Source organism: Peromyscus maniculatus, chromosome 9 (assembly GCF_049852395.1).
Source record: "Peromyscus maniculatus bairdii isolate BWxNUB_F1_BW_parent chromosome 9, HU_Pman_BW_mat_3.1, whole genome shotgun sequence".
NCBI classification, from domain to species: domain Eukaryota; kingdom Metazoa; phylum Chordata; class Mammalia; order Rodentia; family Cricetidae; genus Peromyscus; species Peromyscus maniculatus.
In genome coordinates, this window is record NC_134860.1 from 118,032,741 (window position 1) to 118,053,542 (window position 20,802).

Below are 20,802 nucleotides of genomic sequence, written 5' to 3' on the forward strand. Positions count from 1 at the left end.
TCCTGGGTCCTTCTTCCTTTGCACCAGAAACCCTGGAAGGACGAAAACATGTTTTGTGGACCAGCAGTGTTCCACTCACTCTCCACCTACACTTCTATCCACACTACCTCCCAGCAAAGGTCCCCAACCCCTCAACCTCAGCTGCACATAAGACACCAAGAAGGAAGAAATAAATGCCATCATTCTCTCATCCTTGGGAATCACCTGGGGTGAGAGAGTTTGAAGTTTCCAGGTACAAACCGGCCTGAGAACCGACTTGTTAGTGATAGAGACAGGACAGCTCCCGCCACATGGACAGCACCTAGCACACAGAGGGCAGGACAGATGAAAGTCAGACATCCTGGAATTAACCAGCACTTTGCCTCAAATCCGGTAGTCAATGGTGATAACCACGGGTAGCAAGTCTAGGGTCTGTGGCTTCCTCGGGTGGAGGAAAAGCTATGGAATCTTCTACAATGTCATCCTAGGACATTACCCAGTACAATCATATCTTTGGGCTAAAGTGATTTGTAAGAATTAAACTGAGAAAGGGAGTGGCATGAGTGTACCCCAACTTGTCAAGACTTCTCTAACCAGTTTCCAACTGAGTCAGACCTCAGATTGCACCAATAACTGTTCTAAAATTCAAATAGGCTGGTAGCTTGCCCCATAAGGGCAGAAAAATTGTAAATGCAAAGTTATAAAAATCTTACTCAAACTATAAATCAACATTTCCCCAGATGTCTCCATCTGTCCCCTGCTCTTCTCCAGACACCCAACAGCTGGTGGCCAAGGAACAGGAAGACACTGGCTGGTGCTCCCCACCTGTCCCCACCACCAGCCTTCCCATCTCAGGGGCCGAAGGAGGTCTTAGAGTTGTATTCGACGTTGCTTTCCACCACACAGAGACACGAAGAAGGGAGAGCGGTCTGAGCTTACGGCTTCCGGGTGCAGTCTACTGTGGAGGAGAAGGTGTGGTGTCAGCAGGGGGAGGTCACTGGTCACACCACACCTACTCAGAAAGCAGCCCCAATCCTCAGGATGGTGCCGCCCACGTCCAGAGTAGGTTTCCCCACCTCAGTTAAACTTCTCTGGAAATATCCTCACAGACACACCCAGAAGTGTGTCTCTGGGTGATTCCAACTCTAGTAGGGTTGGCCATGAAGATTTGACCATGATAACGACAGAGGGGGAGCATGGCTTAGCACCATCATTACTAATTTTCCTCCCACGCTGATTCATTTTCTAAACCGTTCCCCCTTTCCCTTTGTGGTTTCTCCTGTCCTGGCTATAGTGGCAGGAGCGTGCTGATGGCCAGTCCTCAGTCACCCGAGTAAAACAGCAATCAAGTGAAAGTCTCCGTGCACAAGTGCAATCAAATATTCGGTGTGTGTGTGTGTGTGTGTGTGTGTGTGTGTGTGTGTGTGCACGTGTGTACACGTGTGTTGGTGCTTGCATTTGTCCCTGCACACGTGTGGAAAGAAGAGCCCTTTAGAACTGAAGCGATGTTTATAAATATCTTATTTGCAGGAAGATCCCATCAAGTAGAGTGTGGTCACTTCCATGGGGAGAGCATTTTCTTCAGGTGATTACGCAGAGTGCACAGAAATGTTTGGCAGCACTTGGCTGCTCATTAAAGTGTGGTAGAAACATGAAATGCAGTTTTGTTTTCCCAAACTGCTTCCCTGAGATGGTCTTTTGATTTTACAAATAAGAACCTGAAACCCACAAGTGAGAAGGGGCTCATTGTGAAGAAGATAGACCATGGCAAAGGACAGGGTCCAAGTAAAGTCCTGCCCAGCCCTTGGACTGCAGGCGCACACCATCACGGCTAGTTCCCATCTTCCTTTGTAATTACTTTTCACAGATGTTGAGGCATCTGCAAACTTTCTCTTCATTTATGAATCAGCTTAGTCCTTAGTCAACCCTGATTGACTCTTGCACCACTACATTTGAAGTTTGTGTCTTTCCCTGTATCTCCTCCAAGCTTTCCAGATGTCCGAGAAACCAGGACAGAAGCTGCAATACCGGAGTCTGCACATACTCACGTGGACGGAGTTTGCCATCCACCCTATCCAGTTTCCTGCTCTATCCAGAGCCTTGCGTTGCTGAATCAGGATGCTCTTAAATACTCTACAAATATCACCGAGAGCCACACCTAGGTCCTTTCTTCCTAGCATCTTCATCAGATTAGAGTTTGAAAGCACTTGCTGTCATACCTGGACAGATATTGGGCCAAAGGCCTACAAGTACCGAACAATTAAGTTCATCATTTTGAACTGTGGCCAGACCACTCATGAAAAAAATGTTCACATTGTGTTCAATGAGAAAATGGATAGGTAAGTTTAAAAGTACACTCATTCAATTATGTATGAAAACTTAATTGCACCCTATTTTGTGTTAACCACACCATGTGACCCTATATTGTAGGGGGTGAGAAAAGTCTCGAAGAATCCAGTATGTACCTTACAGCAGTGTATAGAAATTCTACAAATTGAAGGTTTATATTAAATCATATTTGATTTGGAAAAACTGTGCTCTGAAGGAGGCTAAAAGTAAGCCTGTTTATCTAATACTTCTTAAAGATGATGCATTCAAATCTCTGTATTACACCCTCTGCATAGGAGGGTTACCCAAGAAATAGTTAAAATTTGACTCCTGCAGTTGGTTTGAGCTACCATACCACACTTTAAATCACTAAATGACCTTCTAGCACAGTGCTTTGTATGACCACCTAGAGTTAAATCCCAGGTCCATCCACTGCTGCTTCACAACTTTGTGTCAGCACCCTCATCTCAGAATAGAGGCAGCATTAATAAACCCTTCAAAGGGTCACCATGGTTAAATAAGCAAAGCACTTAGAACAGTACTTGGCATACAGCAGTGTTTGCTGTTCTTATATTACCCTCTATCTTTTGTGTCTGTACATGCAGGTAACACGTGTTGGATGGGTGTGTACATGTGTGCATGCACATGGGAGACCAATATATCATTAGCTGTCACTCCTCAGGAGTCACTGTCCTCATCTCTTTCAGACAGACTCACTGCCCTGTAGCCCACTGAGTAGGCGACGCTGCCTGGACAGCAGGATCAGCGTGTCCTTGCCTCCCCAGCACTGGGGTTACACAGAATCACCACAATCCTTGACATCTTTACTTGGGTTTGGGGACCAGACTCAGGCCCTTCTGCTTGTACAGCAAACACGTTACCAGCGGAGCCACCTCCCGGACCCGATTATCCTCTATTTTAATGAACAGCGATCTTAGGCAAAGAAATGAACGATATTCACTAAGGAGAAAGCCGAGCACTGGGGACGAGGGCAGTGTTGTCAACCTCCACTGCCTTCACCACCTTCTGTGGTGGCATCATGGCCAAACATACTACAGAAAGGAAAGACGTGGAAGCGGAAGTGGAAAAGAAGGCCTTAGCTGAGTCACCTGACCCCACTTCACTTCTGCACCTTTCAAGGCCCATGCGCTCCTTTTCCGCCTTCTGGGTTGCAGGATGTCCCACAAGTATTTCTTGTCCATAGACACATGCAATGAATTGGGTTAACAGTGGGACTACAATGGGCTTCCTTTCCTCCTGCCCCATCCCCAAATCAATTTTCACCTCATTTATAAATTCATGCTATTTTCTGTTATTGACATGTGATTCTCAGAATTCTTCTTGAGCCAGTTGTATCCAGCAGCTTTCTGATTTCCTCACTATTAGTAAATTACATCAAATTATTAGCATGTTTTCCTTTTATGAAAGTCATATATATATGTATATATATATATATATATCTTATTTTAATTATTGTTCTCTAATTTAACACTGATTGTACATTCATCTATCCATTTCTCTTTCATTTATCAGAGTCTACTGGATGTCCCAAATAAGGAAGCCTGTGAGATGTAGGCACAGTTCAAAGAGAAATAAGTGTGCTCTTGCCATCAACGGGCTCACAAAAAAGATAGAATTGTAATTCCAGATCACTAAAAATCCAGACCTGCAAGTACACAACTGCAATCCAGCACTAGGGAGATTAAAGCCAGAAGGTCGTGAGTTTGAGCCAGCCTTGGCTACATGGTGAGACCATGTCTCAAACAAACAAAAGCAACAATGTATCATACACCAAGGGGGAATTTTAAAAGGGAGACACCGTGCCTGCTCAGAAGACAGGGTTCATCAAGGACATTTTCAATGATTTATGCCTTGGCAGAGTCTAGTTGAAGGCCCTGGGGGAGATTGTGGGAAATTAGTTGATAGAATGTAAGTGTGTGGGGTGAGGAGTTGAAGATAAAATTGAAAGTCAGGATGAATATGGGGAAGGCAGGAGGGAGATGCTGAAGATCCTGAGCAGAGAGAGTCACAGATCTTAGACGAATTTTCTCCCTGCTAGGTGGAGAACACATTCGACTCCAGGGAGATGGGACTGAGTTAAAAGGCCCAGGGGTTAAGGGTGCTTCCTGCTCTTACAGAAGATCTGAATTCAGTTTCCAGCACCCACACTGGGCAGCTCACAACCACCTAAAACTAGCTCCAGGAAATTGGACGCCCTCTTCTGGCCTCTGTGGACACACATGTGGCATATATTCATACAGATACATACACACAAATAAAAATGAAAACAAATCTTTAAAAATATTAATTCCAGAAACAGAAATTAGGAGCCAGCTTCCAGAGTGCAGGGGAAGGTCCTGGGCCAGGGCAGGAAGTGGGAGGGAAAGACAGCGGTGGATTCTGTGTGGTCACCACCTTCACCACTGTGCCTGAGACACCACAGCCGAGCAATTCACCATTTCCACCAGCGGCTTTGGAACATGAGGTGGGCCATGTGCATGATTTTCACTGCATACACACCAACCCTTCTGTTCCCACTGTCCGACCTTCCCAGAGCACAATTCACACACACACACACACACACACACACACACACACACACACCATGTGCCCTCTCTCTGAAATTTACACATCACTGCCTCTCAGTAAATGCTTCTAAATGACTTTGAACTACAGCTGAAGAGCACTCATGGAGTGTTCTTACTTGACCTACAGAGACACCACATTCCTGGCCAGCATAATGTTCCCCGGTGCAGCTTATGCATGACTAGCTATTTTAATCATGACAATAAGCTTCCTGTCAGTGACATTTTGCAGGTACAGGTGCAGAGATTTTGGCAATGGCAAAGTGCACTCTGGCACCATGGCAACCGGTGCGTCAGCTGGGTAACACTCAGCAGCTCCGGAAGAGGAGCTCTCCATTCACTTCAGCTGACGGCAAACCCCAGAGATGCCTTAGGCTGCTTTTTCTTCTCAAACACAGCTGTCTATGAGGGAGGAAAATGGTTGGCTTGTCTCTGATCAGCAAGAACACTGGTTTTACTATCTCGGGAGAATTCAGAGGGAGGCTACAGCCCAGTTTGACTCAGTGTTGTCTCGGTGTGCAGAGGCTGCCTTCCACAGGCTGGCGTTCCGGCAGAGGCTGGCATTCCCGGCAGAGGCTGCCTGCGACTGTGTCACACGTGTTGCTTTGAATTGATTTGGAAACACTTGTCAGAGGCCTTCTGCCCCCGCAGCCAGCCTCCCATCTGAGGGGCTTCAAAGCATCACTACTTGGTGTTACTTCTACAGCTCCTGCAGGTACCAGGATGTCACTGCTTTCCTGGGCATCCTCAAGATGGGAACTGGACTGAACTTAGCGTGGACATGGAAGAGCTTACAGGACTGCTCGAGTAGTTTCTGTCCCCTTCCTCCCTCATCTTCTCCCTCCTTCCATCGCTCCCTTTCTCTCTCTTGTCTAATTCTTCCCTCTTCCTTATGGTCTATCAAGTACATGGCTCGTCCATAAACATTTCTATACTTTGAGCCCCAGATTAGCAATGATATAGCAAGAGACCATCTTTTGCCCATGAAGGGGCCCTGAATAGCCAGCTCTGGGTCACATGTCCATCTCCAATGGGAACTATCCTCATCAGATCCAGAAAGACCAGAAGGGGGCCTACCACAAAGAGAGGGGAATAAAAGGCAGCTGCCACTCTGTGGTAGTTGTAGTTCTCATTCTTGTGGGTAAGATGGATGAAGAAGACACTTAAGGGAAAAGGGGATTATCCTGGCTCATGTCTGGGAGGGTCCGGTCTATCACGTTGGGGAAGGCACAGTGTAATCACAGAGTCAGTGGTGTGTACTCTCATCTCAGTGGACCAGGAAGTGGAGTAAGTAAGAGAGACAGGACCAGATGCAGGTCCACCTCTCAGTGACTTACTTCTTCCCGAGCTAGGCCCTGTTTCCTAAAGGTCCCACAGTCTCCTGAGGGCACTGCAGCCAGGGTCCATGTGTTCAAACACACGAACCTGTGTTTGAGATATTTCACAACCAACTGTAACACATACAGAAAACAGACTGAGCCAAAAAATAGGAAAAGATTCCTGAGATGGTTCATACTTTAAAAACCATGGATCTTCCCACTTTGCAATGACAGGGTCATCAAAAGTCCAGGGTGCACCACCTGCATGTTCAATCACCTTCCTACAGATGTACAGGGGGAGTTTGCCCCTGAGGTAATGAAACCTCATGTTTGTCTGGCCACTCCCAGAATAGGGAAGGAGAAATGAAGGGATGAATGTCAGAATCTGGCACTGGTTAGCCGAAGATTGGTGTTCCAGCAGAATGGAAGATAGGAAAAAAAAAAAGTTGAAGATCTGAGAGACAGAACACCAACAAAGAGTAGGCAGATCCTGCAGGCAGCATGTCCACAGCAGCAGCAAATGGAGCAGGCAAGTCCTGCAGGCAGCATGTCCACAGCAGCAGCAAACGGAGCAGGCAAGTCCTGCAGGCAGCATGTCCACAGCAGCAGCAAACGGAGCAGGAGGAGTGGCCTGGCGGGCACAGGTGAGTCTGCTCTTGAAATGCACTCCAAAAGGAGTGGATGGCAAGACATAACCAAACACGGGGCTGAAGCCAACAAAATAGAAACAACAACAACACCAAAGCACAAACAATCGATAAAACAAAGCGTTGGTTCTCGGAGAAAATCAATGAGATTGACAAACCTTATCCAGACTAACCAAAAGCCAGAGAGAGGGCATCCAAATTAAATTCTGAATGAAAAGGACAGCAGAACAACTGACACAGGAAATTCAGAGAATCATAGGACATACTTTAAAAACCTGTGCTCCAGGCCGGGCAGGGGTGACACTCACCTTCAATCTCAGCACGCGGGAGGCAGAGGCAGGTGGATCTCTGTGAGTTTGAGGCCAGCCTGGTCTATAGAACAAGTTCTAGGACAGTTAAAGCTGTTTCACAGAGAAACCCTCTCTTGAAAAAACAAAAAAAGAAAAAGAAACAAACAAACAAAAAGCAGCCAAACCAAAAGACCTGTACTCCAACAAATTTGAAAATCTAAAAGGAATTATTTTCTCGATACATGCCACCTACCAAAATTAAATCAAGATCAGATAAGGTAAGTTTAACAGACCTATAACCCTGTGATAGTTTGAATGGAAAAGGAGTCCATGGTCTCATGGGGAGAGGCACTATTGGGATGTGTGGCCTTTTTGGAGTGGGTGTGGCCTTATTGGAGTGGGTGTGACTTTGCTGGAGTGGGTGTGGCCTTGTTGGAGTAGTTGTGGCCTTGCTGGAGGAAGTGTGCCACTGGAGGTGGGCAGTGAGGTTTCAAATGCTCAATCCAGACCCAGTGTCTCTTCCTGCTGCCCAAGGATCCTGATGTGGAACTGTCAGCTAACTCTCTAACACCGTGTCGGCCTGTGTGGCACCATGCTTCCTGCCATGACAACAATGGACTAAAATTCTGAACTATAAGCCAGTCCCAATTAAATGTTTTCCTTTATAAGAGTTGTAATAGTCATGGTATCTCTTTACAATAATAAAACCCTAACTAAGACAAACCCCTAGGAAAGAGAAGTAGTCATTGAAAGTTTCTCAACCAAAAAGAGCCCAGGGCCAGGTGATTTTAATACAGGATTCTACCAGACTTTCAAAGAAGAATTAATACTAATACTCTTCAAATTATGCCACAAAATAGAAACAGAAGGAACACTGCCCAATTCATTTTATAGGGACACAGTTACCCTCATACTCAAACCACATAAAATCCCAACAAAGTAACACCAATTTCCCTTATGAACATATATGCAAAAATTCTCAATAAAATACTTGTAAACTGAATCAAAGAACACATCAAAACGGTCATATACTATGATCAAGTAGGCTTCATCCCAGAGATGCAGGGATGGTTCATTATATGTAAATCAATATAGTCCTCCGTATAAACAAAGTGAAAGACAAAAACCACATGATCATTCCATTAGATGCAGAAAAAGCCTTTGACAAACATCTAACACCCCTTCATCATAAAAGTTCTGGAAAGATTAGGGATACAAGGGACATACTTGAATATAGTAAAGGCAGTTAACAGCAAGCCTATAGCCCACATCAATTTAAATGGAGAGAAAGTCAAAGCAATTCCATAAAATCAGGAACAAGACAAGGTTTTCTACTCTCATCATACCTATTTATTAGAGAAGTTGAAGTCTTATCTAGAGCAATAGGACAACTAAAGAAGATCAAGGGGCGGGTACATACTGGAAAAGAAGAAGTCAAAAGTATTCTTATTTGCAGATGATATGATAGTATATATAAGTGATCCTATTAATCAGACTAGGGAACTCCTATAGCTGATAAACACTCTCAGAAAAGTAGCTGGATACAAAGTTAACTCACACAGATAAGTAGCCCTCCTATATACAAACTACAAACAAGCTGAGAAAGAAATCAGGGAAACAATGCCTTTTACAATAAACTCAAATAATACCAAATCCTTGGGGGTCACTCTAATCAAAAGACTTGTATGATAAAACATTAAGATACTGGAGAAAGAAATTGAAGAAGAAATCAGAAGATGGAAAGATCTCCCATGCTCATGGATCAGTAAAATTAACATAGTAAAAATGGCCATCCTACCAAAAGCAATCTACAGATTCAATGCAAGCCCCACCAAAATTCCAACACAATTCTTCACAGACCTTGAAAGGAAAATTCTCAACTTCATATGGAAAAACAAAATACCCAGGATGACTAAAACCATCCTGAACAATAAAAGAACTGCTGAAGATCTCACCATTCCCAATTCAATTTGAACTACAGAGCTGTAGTAATAAAAAAAAACCAACAAACAACATGGTATTGTCATAAAAACAGACACATTGATCAATAGCATTTAATTAGAGACTCAGACATAAATCCACACACCTATGGACCTCTGATTTTTTATAAAGAAGCAGAAATACACCCTGGGAAAAAGACATCATCTTCAACATTTGGTGTGGTCAGAGTGGACCGCATGTAGAAGAATCCAGATAGATCCATACTTATCACCCTTCACAAAACTCAACTCCAAATGGATCAAAGACCTCAACATGAAACCAGATACACTGAAGCTGACAGAAGAGGAAGAAGGGAATAACCTTGAACTCATTGGCACAGGAAAAGATTTTCTGAACAGAAAACCAATAGCACAGACACTAGGATCAACAATTAATAAAGAAGACCTCATGAAATTGAAAAGCTTCTGCATGGCAAAGGATGGTATCATTTGGACAAAATGGCAGTCTTCAGAATGGGAAAAGATTTTTACCAACTGTACATCTGACAGAGGGCTAATATTTAAAATATCTACAAAACTCAAAAAGCTAGATATCAAGAAAATAAATTACCCAATTTAAAAATGGGGTACAAATCTAAACAGAATTCTCAAAAGAGGAAACTCAAACGGCTGATAAACAAAGAAATGTTCAATATCCTTCATCATCAGGAAGATGCAAATCAAAACTACTTTGAGATTTCATCTTACACCCAACAGAATGGCTAAGATCAATAAAATAACTGACAGCTCATGCTGGGAAGCATGTGGAGTAAGGGAAACTCCTCTACTGCTTTTGAGAGGGCAAACTTGTACAGACATTATAGAAATCAGTGTAGCTGCTCCTTATAAAGAAGAGAATTGATCTACCTCAAGTTCCAGCTCTCTCACTCCTGGGCATATTCACAAAGGATGCTTCATCCTACCACAGAGACACTTGCTCAAGCCTGTTCATTGCTTCTCTATTCGTAATAGTTAGAAAGTTGAAACAACCTCTATGTCCCTTAACAGAAGAATGGATAGAGAAAATGTGTTTACACAATGGAGTATTATGTACACAGCTGTTAAATGAAATCATGAAATTCATAGGCAAATTGATGGAACTAGAAAAAGATCATCCCAAATGAGGTAAGCCAGACCCATAAAAATAGATGTGGTATGTATTCATTTATATGTGGATATTAGCTGTTAAATAGGTGGTAACCAAGCTACAATCCTTAGAACCAGAGAGGTTAAATACAGAGTAAGGGACTAGGGGGTATAGATAGATCTCCCTAGGAAGGGGAAACAGATAGATAGTTATGGATGGACAGTGGGGGGTGGGCTGGAACAGGAGGGTCAACTAGGGAAGAGGAGGGTAGATGGGGACAAGGAAGAGAAGACAGGGAGAGACAAATTAAGGGCATTTGAGAGGTAGTATGAAAACTTCACACAGCAAAAGCTTATGAGGGGTCTAAATGAAACCACCAAATGATGGGGTAGGTAGCCCCTACCAGATCTCTCTTGTTACCAAATGAAGCTTCTGGTGCTAGGATTGGCCAAAGGGGTCCTGTGGGAATCCCCAAACACCCCAGATGGTTGTGAAGACTATAGGCTGCTCTCTACAAAATGATGGCAAGGCCCCTTTGCTGAAGGCAGCACTTACAGAATGCATTGAACGTGGAGAAGATGAGCTTGTGCCTAGATAGAGCCTTCACCGCTGTATGCCATTGTCTTTGGTAGAGGAAGATACTCCGCATGTGACCAAAGGAAGATGTAAACACCAACCAAGCCACAGTTTCTTTGATCTACAAGGCTGTCCTGCCTGCGAGATAAGCTGGGGCAATGGGCTTCTAATCCTTCCTTCTTAGTCGATGAGCCTATGGGGGCCATTCCCATTCAAACCACCATATGTGCCAATGACTTTTTAGGATAAAAATCTGCTTCAACCTAAAACTTTCAAGTCAAAGACAAGGGTCTGACTATGATGTAGTTAGATTCCTGGCGAGTGTGTGACAGTTTTCTCCACTGACACCTTCTCTGGTACAATTCTATATGCTGGAGTACTCTATGGGTTGGGGTATTCTATAGACTGGGATATTCTATGGGCTGGGATATTCTATGGGCTGAAGTTCCAGGCTGACTAAATAGGAGGAAGCAAGGAGAGTCATCACATCCATCTCTTTCTGCTTCATGACGGCACACACATGAACTACTTCGTGACCAGTCACCTCATACCTCTGCCTCCATGATGGACTACGACTTTAAACAATGGACCCAGAATAAACCCTTCCTTCCTTAAAGTGCTCTCGTTCGGTATCTTGTACAGCACTAGAAAGATAAACAGTACAATGCCCAGTGGGAAACTAGGAAACCAGGAGTTTTCCATGTCTTCCCGTTGGCTTCCGCAAACACTTATCTGGGGTGGTAGAAGTGTGTTCCTTCTGCAGTGCTGGTCTACATGCTACTGTGTTCTGACTGCCCGCTTCCCAGGCCTCTTCCATCCCATCAGAATATACCCGCAACTCTTCTGTTCTAAACACAACTCTGTGGTATTGTATTCCCCCAAATATTGTGCATGCTAATAAACTTATCTGGGGTCAGAGACAGAGCAGCCACAATATTAAACATAGAGGATAGGCAGTGATAGCACATTCCTTTAATCTTAGCATTCCAAAGGCAGAAATCCATGTGTTCAAGGATACAGACAGGCATGGTGACTCACGCCTTTAATCACAGGGAGTGATGGTAGAAAGCAGAAAGGTATATAAGGTGTGAGGACCAGAAACTAGCAGCATTTGGCCTGGTTAAGCATTTGGCTTGGTTAAGCATTTGGCTTGGTTAAGCATTTGGCTGGTTAAGCTTTTAGGTTTTGAGCAGCACAGCTCAGCTGAGAGCCATTCGGATATGAGAACACAGAGGCTTCCAGTCTGAGGAAACAAGATCAGCTGAGAAGTTGGCCAGGTGAGGTAGCTGTGGCTCGTTCTGTCTCCCTGATCTTCCAGTGTTCACCCCAATAACTGGCCCTGGGTTTGATCTTACTAATAAGAACTGTTAAGATTCATGCTATACAACTCAAAGGATGTTTCACTCAAAAAAAAGCGATTTTTTTGTTTAATTGTATTAGATTGATAGATCTCAGGAGCAGAAGGGGGCCCCTTCTTATAAAGAAAACAGTTGTGGTTGGCAAGGTAGCGTCCATTATCTCCTATGTGTTTTATGCATTTGAGAGCTTTCTCCATTCGCAGTTTTGAAATAGTCATTATTTTCTTTGGCTTAATATTATTCCATAAGTACTTCTCACACCCTTAAAGACTCTTAATATCATTTTAATGACTATTGTACTGTGGAGGGACTGTAATTTCCTTAGCGGTTCCTAATATTGGGGATCTTGAGAATTTTGGTCCCACAATATTTATCATCTATTTGGTACCCAGCCCTTAATGCTCATAGCTCAGTGACATTTTTAAGAACTTTAAAGTGACAGTATCATCCTTCCGTCTGAGCTGGGGCATCTGATTGCAGCTCCCTGATGAATTGATTGTCTCTCACAGTTTTTTTTTCTCCTCACAGCATGTTTTCTGCTACTTTACATATTTTCTCCCTTCCTAAAATTTTTCAAAACCAGCCTTAGACTGGTTTTAAATGGGTTTCTCTGTGACAAAGCACTCTTGTGCTGTATTCTAATCATTGTTATGGACATTTTGGAATTGTATCAGATTTTTAAGCAAGAGCTATTTATGAGATTTATAAAGGGCCAGTACTGCTGCATAGACAACTTTGGAAATGAGAAGAAACTGCATTGTTTGGAAGGAATATGCCTTCCCCTCCCAACAGTCAGATCTGTCTGGGAGCTCTGCTTCTAAACAGAGTGAAAAGCCCCTCCCAGGGCACGGTGCAGAACCAATGCCCTGGTGCTAGAAACAGTACATCAGGCATCTGTCGGGCGAGAGGTGCCAGCTCAGAATCTGCCTCCCTAGCTCTCCACCCTGTGGCTCTTGTGCTGAATCCAGCATATAGGAAGCTGCTGAGAGTGGTGTTCTGAGGATGGAGATGTCGGCGGCAGGCATCTGTGATGTCTTCCTGCTGCCTGACTCACAGAGCCCGCCTGACCTGGCAGTGGACTGGAAATTCAGCTGACCTACAAGGCCCAGATAGGGCATCCTAATGCCCACTCTCTCATCTGAATGCCATGCTGGGAAGGTAGGAACAGAGTTGGATTCTCGTCCTTTAACCATTTGGTAAAAGTCAGGCAATCATCTGCCATGTGCTCGGCTGAGGACTAAGTGAAGGCCATGGAGCCAACTCGCTAACAGACTGGTGACAAAGATAAAAATGAAAGTTCACAGGACAGGGCTGCAGGTGGAACAAACAGCTCTGAAGTGTAACAGTGACAAGTGGAGCACAAGCCATCCTTAGCCGGGCCCAGTGAGCTCTGGGCAGCTAAAGGTTGTTCCCGGGGGTGGGGGTCTCCACACCACTGTTGTGTCCATACAGATGCTTTGAGCTGGTCCACAAGAGGGAGGTAGTTCTTGGACTAGCCTATCCCCTTTTTCTCTTTTCTGTTCTACTAGATCTGCCAGTATGAAGAGGTATACATTTTATAGGATGGGTACATGATAGAAATCAAACTTGAGCAGAGTGTCATCAGTCAGCAAGAGGTGGGGACTGGGGACTGATGGAACCACCATCAGCTAGGGTGGTTAACAACAAAGTATAATGACTTCACTATATGCATGAGCATGTCACAAGGAAACCCATCATTCTATATGCTAACTATAAACAAAGATTTAAAGATGGCCCCAATAACACAGACCCAAAAGACAAATCTTGTATGTTCTCTCTTATATTTGGATGTTAGTGTTTCAGCTTTCAAAATGTGTACTACAGTCTGAATAACCACAGAAACTGGGTGCCTAGCAGAGGACCCGGGAGAGGAGTGGATCTCCCACGGATGGGGAAACAGAATACAGTGTTATGGCGTGACAATGGGAACACTAAGACTAAATAGGGAAGGGGATGTGAGAGCAGAGTGAAGGAGGGAATATGGGGAGAGACAACTAACACTAAAGGCCACCTGAAAAGCCACATGGAAACCCACTCCTGTGGAAGCTTCCTAAAATACGTGTATATATGGAAGGAATCTACATGGAGTCACGTACAATAGGGGAGACAGAGTCCCAACTAGATATCTTTTGCTGCCGAGTAAAACTCCAGTGCCAGGAATGTTGAGTCATTGGTCAAAAAGGGCCTCATAGAAACCCCCAAACAGCACAGGCTACTGCCAAGCCTATTGGTTGCTCCCCACAACCTGACGGTAAGGCCCTGTTGCCGGAGACAACACTTATTCATGTCATTAAACACAGAGAAGTTGAGCTGGCACCTAAATAGAAGCCTTACCCTACTGGCTGGTGTTCATGGAAGGCACTCTGTAGGATACCTTAGGACGAAAGAAATCAGCACTATCACCTAACTACAAACCCTGTGACCTACTGCCTGTAACATGGCACAGATGTTTTAGGAACAACCAACCACTTTTTTATTGGATTTGAGGCCCACTCTAGGAGACAGAACCCATACCTGACACTGCTGACATGGCCAAGGACCTGAGACTGGATATAACATGGGCCTAGGGAAAACAAATGCTATCATTCTGCAAAAGGACAATAGCAATAAAACGACCCCTAATGACATATTGCTATACCCATAGACCAGTGCCTCACTCAACCACATCAGAGAAGAAGCTTCTTCATGCAGTGGAGGGAACTAACACAGAGACCCACAACTGAACAATGTGCAGAGAGTGGGAGACAGTGAAGCTCTCGGTTCTAAATGAGATGTCTTCATCAGCCTCCCTCCAACATGTCGTCTTCATCAGCCCTCCCTCCAACATGTCATCTTCATCAGCCCTCCCCCAACATGTCTTCATCAGCCCCCCTCCAACATGTCTTCATCAGCCCTCCACCTCCAACATGTCTTCATCAGCCCCCCCTCCAACATGTCTTCATCAGCCCTCCACCTCCAACATGTCTTCATCAGCCCCTCCCTCCAACATGTCTTCGTCAGCCCTCCACCTCCAACATGTCTTCATCAGCCCTCCCAACATGTCTTCATCAGCCCCTCCCTCCAACATGTCTTCATCAGCCCTCCACCTCCAACATGTCTTCATCATCCCCCCCCAACATGTCTTCATCAGCCCCCCTCCAACATGTCTTCATCACCCCCCCAACATGTCTTCATCAGCCCCCCTCCAACATGTCTTCATCACCCCCCCCCCAATATGTCTTCATCAGCCCTCCCCTCCAGCGTTCAGGGATCTATGTTGAAAAGGAAGAAAAAAAAAACCTTTAAAAACCAGATGTGGCAGGTGACTCCAAGGAAAGTGTCTTCCAGATGCAACAGGACTGATGCACACATGAATTCACATACATTGAAGCAGCATGCACAAGACCTGCACAGGGTTAAGCCAGAAGTATAGCACGAATCTTAAAAGGTCTTATTAATAAAAACAAACCCAGAGCCAGTTATTGGGGTGAATGCTGGAAGATCAGAGAAGCAGAACAAGCCACAGCCACCTCACCTCGCCAATTCCTCAGCTGATCCCGTTTCCCCAGACTGGAAGCCTCTGTGTCCTCATCCGAATGGATCTCAGCTGAACTGCTGCTAAAAGCCTAAAAGCTTAAAAAGGCTCTAGTTCCTCCTGGTCCTCATGCCTCATATACCTTTCTGCTTCCTGCCATCACTTCCTGGGATTAAAGGCATGAATCACCATGCCTGGCTGTTTCCAGTGTGACCTTGAATTCACTGATATCTGAATGGATCTCTGCCTCTCAAGTGATAGGATTAAAGGTGTGTGTCACCATGCCTGGCTCTTTCCAGTGTGGCTTTGAACTCAAAGAGATCTAGACAGATCTCTGCCTCCAGAATGCTAGGATTAAAGGCGTTTGCTATCACTGCCTAAACCTATGCTTAATATAATAGCTGTTCTGTTCTCTGACTCCCAGATAAGTTTATTGTGGTGCACAATATATCAACAACACAGAAGAGATTCTAAGATTGAGAGGGGGATTGGACACAGGGTCCCACCTCTAGACAGGAAGCTATCTTCAACTGATACCTGCTGGCAAATGGGGAAATCAGTTTTTTCTAATGGAGTTTCACTATGTCAACCATGCTTCAGGGCAGGATCCATGCTCATGAGTAGTCAGCCAACACAAAACACCCTCAATGGCATTTTTGTGGACTTTTTGTTTAATTTGGCTTTGTTTTTGTCTTATCAGTTTTTTGCTTGCTTATTTTGATTTTCATTTTTGTGTTTTGTGGGAGTTTTTTGTGTTTCTTGTTCTTGTGTGTTTTTTTTAAGATAGAGAAAAAGAATAAAACCTTCAGTGGGTAGGAAGGTGGAGATGATCTTGTGGAAATTGTGGGGAGGGGAAAACATTACCAATAAATTATATGAAAAGACTTTTTTCAATTAAAAAGAAGAAACAAAGTCAGGGAGGAAACACAAACTCCTGGTGAAGACCAAACTGCCCAGAACCACAGAGCCCCACCTGACTTCTCTTCCTCATGGCACAGACACCAAATGCACCTTGTGAAAGAAAGCACATGTGTCACATCAGACCAGATGTGCATCACAAGTCAAAGTGTAATTCTTTACTCCATCACTACTCAAATTTTAGGTTGATTCCCCCATGTTTAACAATAGCACAAGCGAACAGTAAACAATATCCACTCTCCACAGAAATAGTCTTTATAGTAAGTATAACATTTATTTATTTCGGTTCCTGGCATGCAGGGGCTGCTGTGATTCCAAGTACCTTTTGTATGGTAATTAGATGACTGGAGTCCTTGGGCAGCTTCAGGAGAAGCAACAGTGGTAGATAGATCAAGCCTTGATTGAAAACGTAAAACCTTCAGCCTTGTCCCTACACTGAGGGACAGAGGTGCTGGAGACTGAACTCAATCACCAGTGGCCAAATGATTTGGTGATCCTGTCTACTTAATGAAACCTTCATGAAAACCGCAAAATGATGGGGCTCAGAGAACTTCTAAACTGACAAGCATATTCACACACCAGGAAGAAGGGCATGCTGCATCTCCATGGACAGTGGTTCCTATACACAGGGCCCTTCTGGACTTTGTCCTGTGTACAAAGAGAGGTGGAACTCTCAAAAGACCATAAGGTTCTATATGATTTTATATGAAAGCATCTGGGTTGGCTCATCGGTTCTCATTTTATCACTACCTGTGTCTGAACTTCAGCCTACATTTACAGTCCTTCCTTCAATAATAATTAAGAGTCCAATGTGTTAGAAAATTCTAGGGTATGTATCATTTGTCTTTTTTCTGAATATGAAAAGATTTATGATTGGTTGATTAAAAATAAGAAAAAGATTCATAATGAGGTTTTACAGAGCCTTGGATTTTTGTATTAAGAGGTTTACTATGTAGTATTGGAAACACTGATTTAAGACATTAGGTCATTCTGATTAAATTAATGGCAGATGGGAGAAATGGAGGCCAATTTGGACTAAAGATTCCCTTGCTATGATGCAACCCTACCTCAAATATGGCCAGCCTGGTGATTACTTTAAAAGTTGACCTATTCCGTACTGTATTCTCATTTCTTTAAAAACCTTGCTGACTGGGGGAAATTGGCATAGTTAGCCTTCTGGAACTGGGCTGAGCTTCTAGAAGCCACTTAATTATCAACTGCATTTGGAATACCATACCATTTTAAATCTTGTTTCTTGCCAGATTTAACCATATGAATACTTTTAATGTCCTATAATAGAAATTCTTTAAAGAATTGGGAAAGCATATGAAGCAAATCAAGACAGTCTGAAAAAGACAGATATGTATTCTCTCGTCTGTGGGTCCTAGACTTAATAGACACATAAAGTCATGTTTGTACAGGTGATATGAAAGTGAGATGTCCGGAAACAAAGGAGGCAGACTAGAGACAAAGCTGAGAAGATGGAAGACAGTGATTTATTGGCACAGGGTGTCATTGATGGCGTTAGTTGTCAACTCACATGCCTGGGAAGAGGGACTCTCACTTGAAAAATTGCCTTCGTCAGGCTGGTTTCTTAACATGTATGATGAAGGAGGGCCCAGCCCACTGTGTGTGTCGTCCCTGGGCAGGTGGCCCTGAGCTCTAGAAGAAAGCAAGCTGAGCACACCAGAGGGAACAAGCCAGAGGGAACCAGACAGCGAGTTCTGCTTCAGCTCGGTCCCCAGGCCTGGTTCCTGCCTTGAGTTCCTTCCTTGGTTTCTCTCCACAATGGACTATGAACTACAAGCCAAATAACCCTTTCTTCCCTGAGCTGGGTTTGGGGAGTGCTTTATGAGAGCATCAGAAAGCAAATAAACACAGGGGACTATGCTCAAAGCCCATCATATACTTGCTTGCCTTATTTGACCCTTTATAATAATTTTTAAAGAAAAGCTAAAGTTCAGTATAGTCACAGAATGGAGTTGTATACAGTTATCTCTATGATTTTCAAGACTATTGAATTGTTTTAAAATGCACCACACGTTATCTAGATACAAGACAAGATACCTAACACCATGTTTAGTGTGATCTCACATGTACGAACTTGAAGATATTTGGAGTTCACAGGTAGACACTGGGCTTTGCAGTATCTAGAATAAAATCTACAAAATGTCTACAACCATTCCCTGGAGATGACGGGATTATAAACTTCAATTGTTTGAATTTGTAGTCTTTCTAAATTAGGGGGATTTTTATAGCGAATAAGAATATGTTTTTGTTCTTTTATAATCAAGGAAAAAGTTCAACTTGTAAATGAATATTGTCCTTCTGAGTCTCTGGAAATTACACAATGATCTTGTCCCCTACACAGTGTCCTGAAACCCAGTTCAAATCAATGCTTTTACTTTAGAACTATATTTTTTTAATTTAGGAAAATGTCTTTATTCTGTTCCCTTTGCTCAACATCCTTGGCTCTAGAACAATATTTGGCTGTTTCCAGATGTAAAATGTGTGTTTTCAAGACAATGATTTGTTACAGTGCGGATATTTGAATCTCAGGAAGTGTGAGCTGCACATCAGAAAGTTCTTTTCTAGAAGTTATGAAGAAAGCCTGAGGGGCATCAGGGACTGTGGTGTGTCTGGGAAGGACTCTGCCCTGGGTTTGCAATGAGACCACCTCAGTGAGTCCTCAGCAGAAAAGGGGGTGAGAACTCTGTGCTGTCTCCTTTCACTGGGACACAAATCCTACTGGATCATGGGCCAACTTCATGTCCCATTGAGTCTTAATTGCTTCCAAAAGGTCCATCACTCTCAAACACAGTCACAGCAGACATGAGTGCTGCAGTATTTGAATGTAGGACTCACTTGAGGTCACCGAAGACTCTGAAAGCCCTTTCAGAGGTTTCCAGAAGTTTGGAGCATCTCTTGACATAAGCATCCGATGTGCTCGGTTTTCACACTGTGCAGTCAGTACATCTGATGGACAGTTTGAACATCAGCTTTGTCTGATTCAGAAACCCCTAGGGCCTCGGTGAGGTACAGCATGGGTGTGTCTATGTGGGTGTTTCCAGAGAGGTGTGACTGAGGAGAAAAGGCTCACCATTAGCGTGAACAACGTCGTGGACCACGGCATCTGACCTCTGGTATTTTCCCTTCTTTGCCTCCTGGTTGGGGACATGTTCCAAGCTCCTCCCACCACCGTGCCTTCCCACCATCGTGGGCAGTGTTCCTGAGAACTGTACGTGGCTTTTGTCATATATTTGACGACTGTGATGAGAAAGGTAACTACTACAACACTGCCTTATCTAGAAACAAGTGTGCTGTGCTCCTGTCTCATGACATGATTGGCAAGTCGGCTACTGTGCCTCCTCCTTCAACGCAGCGTGCTTGAGAGACGGGGGAGAACCATGCTTGTATGGTCCAGAGATGTCATCTCTCCTGTCACCTCCCTGAGCACCACTGTGTACAAGATAAAGAGTGAGCTTTCTTTGCACTAAGGAAAAGGCCTTAGAAAAATATACAGATAACACGGTGACACGACATCTTACAGAACTGACATTGTTGCCAGTGTGGCTGGTTTGGTGGGGCCATAAGCCACCATGCTTATTTGGAACATTTTCAAGGAAGTTACAAAAAGTTCTCCAAAGGGAGAAGTCACAAAGGTATTTCTTCTATGTTAAAAAGAATAAATAACAGGGCTGAGGGATAGCTTAGTTGGCATGGTGCTTGCTGCGCCCATATAAAAAGCTGTGTGTGAGGGCATGCATTTAGAACTCGAGGCGGAGGGAGGCAGAAACAGCAGATCCCTGACACTCACTGGGCAGGACCCAGCCTAATCTAATCAGTGACCCCAGGTCCCAGGGAGAGACTGTCTCAATAAACAAGGTGGGCAGCATTGAAAAAATGACACTAAGGTTGACTTCTGGCCTTCACACATCCATGCACACATGTATCTGTATACACAACACACACATACAGTATACATACCAGTGCACACTTGTACATGTATACAAAAGAACATAGAACCTTTACACACACACATGTACACACACATATTCACATGCATGCACACATACACACACATGCACACAAGCACATGCATGGGTACACACACACACAAAAGATAACAAAAAAAGTTCACCTTAAATTGTGTCTTTAGCATTTACATCCATGACTATTAAAGATAAAGCTTGAGAGACCC